Source organism: Quercus suber, unplaced genomic scaffold (genome assembly GCF_002906115.3).
Source record: "Quercus suber isolate HL8 unplaced genomic scaffold, Cork oak 2.0 scaffold_227, whole genome shotgun sequence".
NCBI lineage: Eukaryota > Viridiplantae > Streptophyta > Magnoliopsida > Fagales > Fagaceae > Quercus > Quercus suber.
This window is the reverse complement of record NW_027069685.1, coordinates 871,217-883,370: the sequence shown is the minus strand read 5'-3', so window position 1 is coordinate 883,370 and position 12,154 is coordinate 871,217.

Genomic DNA, 12,154 nt, shown 5'->3' with positions numbered 1-12,154 from the left:
ACCTTCTAGACTCTTAAAGCCCTATCACGAAGCTTGCCTCAGGAAAGCGATAAAGAATCCATAAGAAAGGAACCCCAAATCATAGGCCCTATATCTAACACTACTCTCATGGCTCCTAGCAACTTGCAAGTTAGCACTAATCAGTTGTTGCCAAACAAGCAACTACCAATGAAACAGAAGAAGTACCGCCTAAAAGCAATGTTATCCGACTCTGCCTCCTAAGGTATGCTTATTCTTAGCCACTCCATGTAGATTTAAGGCTCATAAATAGGCCCAAAGTACTGTCGCCTCGTCGGAATAAGAGTATAATGAATGCCTAAGAGCTTGCTCGCAGTAGCAAAATCTACAAGATAGTCGAGACCGGATACCCACCGAATCTAAGGCCGAGAATGGCTGTCTAGTTAAGAGGAAAGACAGCATACTCCCCACTAGGGCTATACATGGTGCGGTGCGGCCGGTTTTGGGAGGGTTTTTTGCACCGCACCCTACAGGGGCGGTTTCCCCTTATCCCTGACCGCCCCTTACATATGGAGAAGTGGGAACCAATCTCCATAGGGTGCGGTGCACCATGCCGATTCAGTGCGGTGCGTTCAGTTTTTTTTTAAAAAAAAAAAAATCAAACTATAGCAAACAACCCATACAAGATTATCGAACAACCTAAACATTGATTAAAAAAACAAAAAAACAAACATATTCACGATATTTCTCTAATACCCACAAAAAGATATCTCAAAGAAATTCACAATCATTCTAAAAAGTATAGCAAGAAAAAGCATAGTCAGTAACAAAGATACTGAGCATCAAATGAATTCACATACCTAGTAGAAGAATAAGAAGCATAGTAGTCCTAAGCATTGATCATCAAAACATTCTCTATGAACTTCCAAAGAATAGCTAGGACAAAGAAGAAAGAGGAGAGGAAGACACTTGGAGAATGGTAGCATTGAGCAGTGGAGGATGGTGTGATGGAAATAAAGATAAATGCAGCAGAAAAATAAGTTTTACACGGATCTACTTCATTCGTTATTGATAACACGTACTAAGTAAATTTCAGAATTTGAGAACAAGAGATCGTACCTTGAAGCGGTGAATTTCAAAACAAAGATTGAAGCACTTGGGACTACTTTTAATCTTCACTCCAATTCCACTAACGCCCAAGATGTGTGGTCTCTCAATTGGTAACAAAAGGGATGACTAATGAGTGACAAAAACTCACATGCACACCATTTCACAATGATGTTTTTTTTTTTTTTTTTTTTTTTATGAAAATCTGAACGTTTTTCCCTTTGTATCTAACCAATTTATCAAATTGGGCTGGCCTTTTGGGCCTTACCAATTGGGCTTAAGTGTGTGGCTTGGAGTGGGACCAAAAGGGACCAATAAGACACTAGCTCCAATGGGCCTTGGGCTTTTCTGTCAACTCTTGACAAGTCCAAAGTTACCATTAACTATATTTAATACCACTATATAAATATAGTTGCACTCTAGGTCTTATCTATAAATTATATCCCAAGACTTTATTATACATGCAACCCCTTCATAAAATATTCGTAGTAATACAAAGTCATTTAGACTGCCACTTTGTAAATTACTACATCTTAATCCTTGAGTACCCGGTTTAATCCTTTAATGTTATTCATTATATATTTATGAAATCCAATTCCATAAATATATACTTTAGTCTCACTAAAGTGGTTAGGCCTAACTCTCTGAATAACAAACTCATTAAACTTATCTCAAGGGAATACTTTATATCTCCGTTAAGAGACTATGAATTCCATCTTGAGAATACATGTTCCATCAACACTAAATGTGGCTGCCCAACATACTGAGGTTTTGACCATAACTGTAGATCTCACTCCTGATATATCAAAGCAACCTACACCTCATGATCAGGTCCATTATTCTCTCAGGATTAAGAGTTCATGCAAATACAAGTCGTGAGATTTATTATTCATATGACAGTCATTAGGAAAATAATAAATCTCACAACGGTCCAGTTCAATATGTCTTAACTCTTAAAACATATTAACACATCAACCAGAAGTCTCCACTTCCATGATCAAGACAAATCATCGTGGTTGATATGTTATAGTCTTCGCAGATGAAATGCCCAATTTCATCACCGACTACGAACTATAATTCTGAGTTTACAAAGAACTTGTGATTTATATCTTCTGTGACTCTTCACATAAATCACATACTATGCATCTCATGGACTATATGATAATGTCTGAATATTCATGTTACCATTATTTCAGATAATAATAAAACAAATTTATTAAACATAATATTAAGTCATACATAATGTCAAACACAATGTCACACTTAATATTATACATAGCATCTTACAATAGGATTTAAGGGCACCAATCCTAACAGTATCCCACTTGCCCTAAAGACTATTGTGCACTAATCTAACTCCCATTCTTTCCAAATGCGACTCAAAAATCCTTTGAGGCAAAGCTTTAGTAAATGGATCTGCCAGATTGTTTGCACTTTCAATCTTTGCTACCACCACATCTCCACGAGCAACAATATCTCGAATGATATGGTACTTCCTCTCAATGTGCTTTCCTTTCTTGTGATTCCTTGGATCTTTAGATTGTGCAACTGCTCCACTGTTATCACAAAACAATGTGATTGGAACTTGCTCCATTCTTATTACACCAAGGTCAGAAAGGAACTTCTTGAGCCATACAGCTTCCTTTGCTGCTTCACAAGCAGCAACATATTCTGCCTCCATGGTGGAGTCTGCAATACAAGATTGCTTAATACTCCGCCAACTAATGGCTCCACCTCCCAAGGTGAAAACACATCCTGAAGTGGATTTTCTGAAATCTAGATCCGATTGAAAATCTGAATCTGTATAGCCAATAGGTATCAAATCCTCACTTTGGTAAACAAGCATATAATCTCTCGTTCTCCGTAGATACTTGAGAATATGCTTTACAGCTTGCCAATGTTTTGGTCCTGGATTTGATTGATATCGGCTGACCATGCCAACTGAATAGCAGATATCTGGTCTAGTACAAAGCATGGCATACATGAGACTTCCTACTGCAGAAGCATAAGGAACTTGTCTCATCATATCTTCTTCCTCTTGAGTCTTAGGCCTTTGGTCATCAGACAGAGGAACTCCATGTCTGAAAGGAAGCAATCCTTTCTTGGAGTTTTGCATGCTAAACCGTTCTAGAACCTTATCTATATATCCAGCTTGTGATAATCCTAACATCTTATTCTTACGATCTCGCAAAAGCTTGATCCCTAGAATAAAGTTAGCCTCACCTAAGTCCTTCATATCAAATTGGCTTGACAACCAAACCTTTACTGATGACATTACCCCTACATCATTTCCAATGAGTAGAATATCATCAACATAAAGCACTAGGAACATTACTACTTTATCTTGATGTCTTTTGTACACACATGGTTCATCAAGATTTTGTTCAAAACCAAATGTCTTGATTGCTTGATCAAATCTGATGTTCCATGACCTAGATGCTTGCTTAAGTCCATAAATGGACCTTTGCAACTTGCATACCATATGCTCTTGGTTCTTTGCTATGAAACCTTCCGGTTGCATCATATAGATTTCCTCTTCAAGATTGCCATTAAGAAATGCAGTCTTGACATCCATTTGCCAAATCTCATAATCAAAATGAGCAGCAATGGATAAGAGAATTCTGATAGATTTAAGCATTGCTACTGGAGAAAAGGTTTCATCATAATCAATACCTTCTTTTTGTGTATACCCTTTCGCCACTAGCCTTGCTTTAAAGGTTTCAACCTTTCCATCTATCCCTCTCTTCCTCTTGTAAACCCATTTGCAACCAACAGGTTTAATGCCGTTAGGCGCCTTTACAAGATCCCAAACTTGATTGGAATACATGGAATCTAATTCAGATTTCATAGCTTGGACCCAATGATGTGCATCTATATCATTTATAGCTTCATCATATGTGTAGGGATCCGATTCAACCTCTTCTGAGATAGCTTCATAAGTTTCTCCCAAACCTATGAATCTTATAGGAGGCCGAACAATTCTCCCACTACGACGAGGCACCTGAGTACTAGACATGTCATGAGTAGTATCTTGTGGTGTATCTAATACAGCCACATCATCCCTAGTTTCATCTATTGGTTGTTCATTTACAGATTCATTCATTTCAGCCAACACAACTCTACTTCTAGGAGTAAAATTATTCATATAGTCATTTTCCAAGAATTTGGCATTTGTGCTAACAAACACTTTATTATCTTTATGACTATAGAATAAACCTCCAACAGTTCCTTTTGGATACCCAACAAAGAAAACCACTTCTGTTTTAGACTGTAACTTGTCAGACTTTCCTTTTAACACATGTGCAGGACAACCCCAAATATGGAGATGTCTCATACTAGGCTTACGCCCATTCCACAACTCCACAGGTGTTTTAGGAACAGACTTCGAAGGTACTAAATTCAGAAGATACATTGCTGTGTTTAAGGCATATCCCCAAAAAGAAATAGGTAGAGTTGAATAACTCATCATGGACCTAACCATATCTAAAAGAGTCCTATTCCTTCTTTCTGCTACACCATTTTGTTGTGGAGTTCCAGGTGCAGTCAATTGGGATACAATCCCATTCTTAGTTAAGTAATCCTTAAAATCCCCAAGAAGGTATTCGCCACCACGATCAGATCGAATGGCCTTTATGCGTTTACCTAATTGATTCTCAACTTCAGCCCTAAACTCTTTGAACTTTTCAAAGGTTTCAGACTTCCGTTTCATTAGGTACACATAACCATATCTTGAGTAATCATCAGTGAAAGTAATGAAATACTCATAGCCACCTCTTGCTTGGATTGACATAGGACCACAAACATCAGAATGCACTAGCTCTAGCAAATCTTGGGCTCTTCTACCTTTTGCATTAAAAGGTCGTTTGGTCATTTTACCTTCCAAACAAGATTCACAAACTGGAAATTCATCAAAGTCCATGGGCTCTAAGAGTCCATCTTTGATCAGTCTTTGAATCCTATTTGAATTAATATGACCTAAACGCAAGTGCCAAAGATATGCATCACTAGTAGAAGGAAATTTTCTCTTTAATGATTTTACATGAGAGTCATTATCTAATTCAGAATTATATAATTCATGCTTATCAGGAGTTAAAATATAAAGACCATCCACAATATTGCCAGAACAGATAAACACTTTATCCTTCTTTATTACAACATTGTCTTTCAGGATAACACAATATCCATGTTTACCTAAGTAAGTAGCTGAAATTAAATTCCTACGAACATTAGGTACATACAAACAGTCTTCTAATATTAGAACTCTAGATTCAAAACATAAATTACAAACACCAACAGCTACAACTGGAATCTTGCTCCCATCAGCCAAAGTAAGAAACAACTCCCCTTCTTTAAGCTTTCTGGTCTCCTGGAACCCCTGCAAGGAATTGCAGATATGATTAGTACAACCTGAATCCACACACCAGGAATCCGTGGGATTCTGTACCAAACATATTTCAAGAAGGAATGTATTAATCATACCTTTGTTCTTGGCAGCCTTAAATATTGGACAATTTCTCTTCCAATGTCCTTTCTCACCACAATGGAAACACTTTCCTTTGATCTTCTTTCCTTTGTCAGCAACCCCTAAGGCAATTTGTTTACCCTCTTGTTTGGTGAAGTTCTTCTTCTTCTTCTTCTTACCCTTGCCTTTCGACTTAGGTTGAGAAGTAGAAGCTTCACCAACATTGGCTTCAACATTGGAAGTACCAAGAATGCCTTCTGCCGCTACCAATTCATTCATTAATTCAGACAAGGTATAAATCTTTTTATTCATATTATAGTTAAGTTTGAATTCCTTGAATGATTCTGGTAGCGACTGGAGTATCATATCCACTTGGGATTCTCCATCTATATCGGCACCTAAAACTTCCAATGTATTCAGATTAGAGATCATTGTAAGACAATGCTCTCTCACTGAACTTCCTTCAGCCATTCTGGTATTATAAATTTGCCTCATGGTCTCTTGCCTTGCAGAACGGCCTTGCTCACCAAACATCTCTTTCAGACTTTGCATTATGTCTGAAGCTAGTTCTACATCCTGCATTTGATGCTGTAGAACATTTGAGATAGATGCTAGGATGTAGCACTTGGCCATCTCATTAGATTTCTGCCAACGATCATATCGTTGTTTTACCTCAGGAGGTGCATCTAATGAAGGAAAGCTAGGACATGGTTTAGTAAGAACATACTTATGCTCTTCAGCAGTAAGAACAATGTCCAAATTTCTTTTCCAGTCAACATAGTTGGATCCAGTCAGTTTGTTTTGATTAAGAATAGTTACAAGTGGGCTAAAAGATGCCATGATCAAATCTGAAAACAATAAACATGAATATAATAATTAAACTGACATTATCTATTTAGCATATGAACATATAGTATGGAACCTTAATAAAACCATAATATAATATATGCAACGACAACCCAATCTCATATTCAATATCCCTCAGCATAGAGTGAATATAAAATACTATGATTGATTGAGAACTATTCTCATCATTAGTGCTATCATGATAACTCTTATCAAACACTAATAATATGCCGTTATACATTTGGCCTCTAAATAATTATAGTAAGAACTCAGCATAGAGGATACTATAATATTTAGTCTAGTGTATACCATTGTCTAGAATCATGTGTAGCCACATTTCATCCCCTTAACAGGCTTATTTTGTAGTACCATGATACAAAACACCCTCCGCATGGAATGCAAAGCTCGAGGCTAAGACAAGGTGTTTGATCAAACCACTATAAACCAAGAAATTCAATCTTGTAGGACCATGAAATAAATACTCTCCGCATGGAATGCTAAGCTCAAGGCAAAGACAAAGTATTTATTCCATACTACTATGAACCGACAATGGAGGCCGTGAGACCCAACCCTTGTATCTCTCTCCCACTAGATGTTTTAAAAGAAAGGTTTTTAGTTTTAAAACATGCATAATTTAATTACACATAGTCTTGCCCCTTTTACATGAGAAAACACTTAGAAAAAATTTTAATTTTCTTTCTTTCGATCGATCGAAAGTGCCCCTCGATCGATCGAAAAAATTAAGAAATTCGAACTTGATCCTCTGACTCTTTCGATTGATACTCGATTGACTTTCGATCGATCGAAAAACAGATTCGATCGATCGACCAGCAATCGAAAATCAATCGTTCTAAAAAGTCTGATCTCTGTCTCATTCGATCGATCGAAAATAATTTTCGATCGATCGAAAATCGCGAAACTTGAATTTCCAGAAATTTTTCTAAGACAGTTTTCTTCGTTTTTCATGAACAAACATCTTTCATACGAACATGGCAGACAGAGTTTGATGTCAAAACTGAATTCTATTGATGCTATAGCCTTAAAACTCAATTTAACATACTTAAATTAAATTTAAACAACATCATAACATCAATTTCAGTTTTCATCAAATCATAGTTTCAACAACATGCAGAAAATTAAAACATAATCTTCTAACAGTATGAAACTATCTTCTCCAATTCTAAAACTCACATAACATGTTAAACAATACGAAATTGAAGACCGCTCTGATACCATTTGATGGATATAAAGATAAATGCAGCGGAAAATAAGTTTTAAACGGATCTACTTCATTCGATATTGATAACACGTACAAAGTAAATTTCAGAATTAGAGAAACAAGAGATCGTACCTTGAAGCGGTGAATTTCAAAACAAAGATTGAAGCACTTGGGACTACTTTTAATCTTCACTCCAATTCCACTAACGCCCAAGATGTGTGGTCTCTCGATTGGTAACAAAGGGATGACTTGTGAGTGACAAAAACTCACATGCACACCATTTTCATGATGTTTTTCTCACCTATATTTTTCTGTACGTTTTTCCCTTTGTATCTAACCAATTTATCTAATTGGGCCGGCCTTTTGGGCCTTACCAATTGGGCTTAAGTGTGTGGCTTGGAGTGGGACCAAAAGGGACCAATAAGACACTAGCTCCAATGGGCCTTGGGCTTTTCTGTCAACTCTTGACAAGTCCAAAGTTACCATTAACTATTTTTAATACCACTATATAAAAATAGTTGCACTCTAGGTCTTATCTATAAATTATATCCCAAGACTTTATTATACATGCAACCCCTTCATAAAATATTCGTAGTAATACAAAGTCATTAATGTAGACTGCCACTTTGTAAATTACTACATCTTAATCCTTGAGTACCCGGTTTAATCCTTTAATGTTATTCATTATATATTTATGAAATCCAATTCCATAAATATATACTTTAGTCTTACTAAAGTGGTTAGGCCTAACTCTTTGAATAACAAACCCATTAAACTTATCTCAAGGGAATATTTTATATCTCCGTTAAGAGACTATGAATTCCATCTTGAGAATACATGTTCCATCAACACTAAATGTGGCTGCCCAACATACTGAGGTTTTGACCATAACTGTAGATCTCACTCCTGATATATCAAAGCAACCTACACCTCATGATCAGGTTCATTATTCTCTCAGGATTAAGAGTTCATGCAAATACAAGTCGTGAGATTTATTATTCATTTGACGGTCTTTAGGAGAATAATAAATCTCACAGCGGTCCAGTTCAATATGTCTTAATTCTTAAAACATATTAACACATCAACTAGAAGTCTCCACTTCCATGATCAAGACAAATCATCGTTCGCAGATGAAATGCCCAATTTCATCACCGACTACGAACTATAATTCTGAGTTTACAAAGAACTTGTGATTTATATCTTCTGTGAATCTTCACATAAATCACATACTATGCATCTCATGGACTATGTGATAATGTCCGAATATTCATGTTACCATTATTTCAGATAATAATAAAACAAATTTATTAAGCACAATATTAAGTCATACATAATATCATACACAATGTCAAACTTAATATCATACATAGCATCATACAATAGGATTTAAGGGCACTAATCCTAACACAGTGGTAGCGAGTGGCGAAGGCTGGGGAGAGAGAGAGGGGCTGTGACAAGAGAGAAAGGGAGAGCGAGGCGTTGTGGGCTATGGTGAAAGAGAAGATGAGAGAGAGGGAGAGTGATATAAATGAGAAATTAGAAATTTAACCTAGGATAAAACGAAGTCGTTCCATAATTTTGATTTTTTTTTTTAAAGTCCAAAACAACGTCGTTTTAGAATAAAAAATTTTAAAAAATAAAATACAAAAAGGGCATCATTTTCTATCACATTACCTAACCCTATTTAACGTGTTCTTCACTTCTTCCTCCTTCAGATTCAACAGCGCTCTCTATCTCTCTCAATCTTTCACTTAGTCTCCTCCATCATCTTCTTCTTTAAGGCTCTTTCTATCCCACTGAAACATAAATAAATAAATAAATATATATATATAGGCGGTGCGGTGCTGTTCTCATCGCCACTCACGACCACTCACTGCACCTATTAGCTTCGGTTCTCGAAAAACGCTGTCGTCCACCACGTCGGACACCTACGGTGAAGCTCTGAGTCGGTTGGTGAGGTGCGGTTATATCGGTGGTTGTCGATGGCTGAACAGGCCTACTCCCTACAACTCAAATGAAAAGTGCCAGTCTCTACATGGAATCACTACACCAAAGTCTCTGGTATCGCATGCCTCTTAGAATAAGGAGGAATCCTTAAGAAATCCTTAAAGCCCTACTCAACCAAAAAACTAAGATAACGCCGTTTGTCTCAAGGTCATACAGGCGAAGGAGGAATGAAAACCATGCTCCCCGACCACAAATCTTCTTAGCGGCCTGTGCTCGAAATTAGAAAAGCTACTAATTAGCATGCATATCTACATGTTTAGATTTGACAATTGAAAGAGAAAAAGGGAACATACCTGAGCCTTACGAATCTGAGCAGAAGGATGTATCTTCAGACTATATTAAAGATTAGTATCATCTATATTGTCATCGACCTCTCTAGTATATGCCTCAACCCTGGACAAAACAAGCAAAAACCTTGGTCTACAACTGCAACACCTCGGAGCGCTTAGACCTAGCCTGGCCCTGTCATCGGCCTCCAAGTTAGCATCTACATCAAACATGAGCTCCTTATCTAGCTCCTCACCCCCTAGACCTCTTCCCTCCTTGGTCTGAGGGAACTATGAAGCCACCCCTGAACTAATACGGGACTAAGACGAGGCACTAGCCGTCTCCACAGAACAACGACCCCTAGTATGATGTACTAATGTATGCCCCCAAAAGGCGTAGGGTTATCACCACCTCAGTCGAAACACCTCTGAAGAGTCCGGCAACCTATAAATTAGCCGAGATATTATTTTTTCGCTACTAGACAAATCGGCACGAGATGGAAATGGCGGGGGCCTTCCCACGAGCACCGCTGGATCTCATCCATCAAGACATAACCTGTGGAAGCAAATTCAAGATTGGTTAGTAAGCCCAAAAATATTTAGCAATGCAAGTAAATAGATAGTATGTCTACCCTACTGCCTAACATATGCCATGCATGTCCATTCCCAAAATATCATGATTTCTCAAAATGTGAAGAATTTTTCAAAATACCTCTCTCTCATGATTCAATTCGACTTCGTTCGTTTAATCCTATTACTTTTTTATCTAAAAAATGTCAAGAACTTTTCAAAAGACTTTTCTCTCAGGATTCAATTAGACTGAGTTCATTTAATCCTATTTCTTTTTTATCTCAAAAATGTCAAGAATTTTTCAAAATTTGTTTTTCTTAGGATTCAAGTCGACCGCATTCATTTAATCCTATTTCTTTTTTATCTCAAAAATGTCAAGAATTTTTTTCAAAATACCTCTTTCTCAGGATTCAATTTGATCACGTTCATTTCATCCTTTTTTTTTTTTTTTTTTTATCTCAAATGTCATGAATTTTCAAAATACCTTTCTCTCAGGATTCAATTCAAACACATTTGTTTAATCCTATTTCTTTTTATCTCAAAAATGTCAAGAATTTTTCAAAATACCTCTTTCTAGAATTCAATTCAACCATGTTTGTTTAATCCCATTTCTTTTAATCTAAAATATGTCAAGAATTTTTCAAAATACCTCTCTCTTAAGATTCAATTTGACCGTGTTCTTTTAATCCAATTTCTTTTTTATCTCAAAATGTCAAGAATTTTCAAAATACCTCTCTCTTTGGATTCAATTCAGCCACGACCATTTAATCCTATCTATCTTTCAAGATTCAATTCGACTGTGCTCATTTAATCTCACACGAATTCAATTCGGTCATGACCGTTTAATCCTATCCATCTTTTTAAGATTCAATTCGACCGTGCTCATTTAATCTCACAAAGATTCGATTTGGCCATGACCATTTAATCCTATCCATCTTTTCGAGATTCAATTCGATCATGCTTGTTTAATCTCACGCTGATTCAATTCGGTCATGATCATTTAATCCTATCCATCTTTTTGAGATTTAATTCTGAAAGTCCAAATAGTGTGTAAAACACCAATGAACATGTAGACTCCCAAATATAAAATTACCAACACAAGTTTATAATCAAACAATATATGCGCGGAAAATGAAATATAAGCTCTATCCAATTGGTAACACACTCTAAACCATAATTAATAACCAACATAGCAGTAATTAAAAGGTAAAGAGAAAGGGAAGAAAGATACAAACATAAAGATAACACAGTGATGTGTTATCGAAGAGAAAATCGAAGTACTCAGCGTAAAACCTCTCTGCCGCCCTCCAAGCAATTAATAATCAACTAGAGAATAAATTTGGGATACATGAATAGCAGAAGACCCTCTAAACCTAATCTACCCAGTGCACCTATGCCCTCCAAGCTTCTTGCTTCAACAGGGTTACATTAAACCTTGTCTTCTCTAGCTTACCGATCTCGCAATAGCCCATTGTATCAACCAAAATGAATTGGTCCCTTTTGAACCACTTCCTAAGCACCAAAATACCTCTTCACTGATATGGGTATGGTAAGATAAGGATTTGGCTAAATGTACCTCTTAATGATATGCCAATGGAGAGGGTAAGAGTAGAGAAATTTGGAGAATAAAATGATGAAGAATGTGGATGAGTCAATCTTGTTTTTCCCTAGGGTTTCTCTCTCAAAATTCTCTTTGGAAGCTCTCTAAATTTCGTGGGT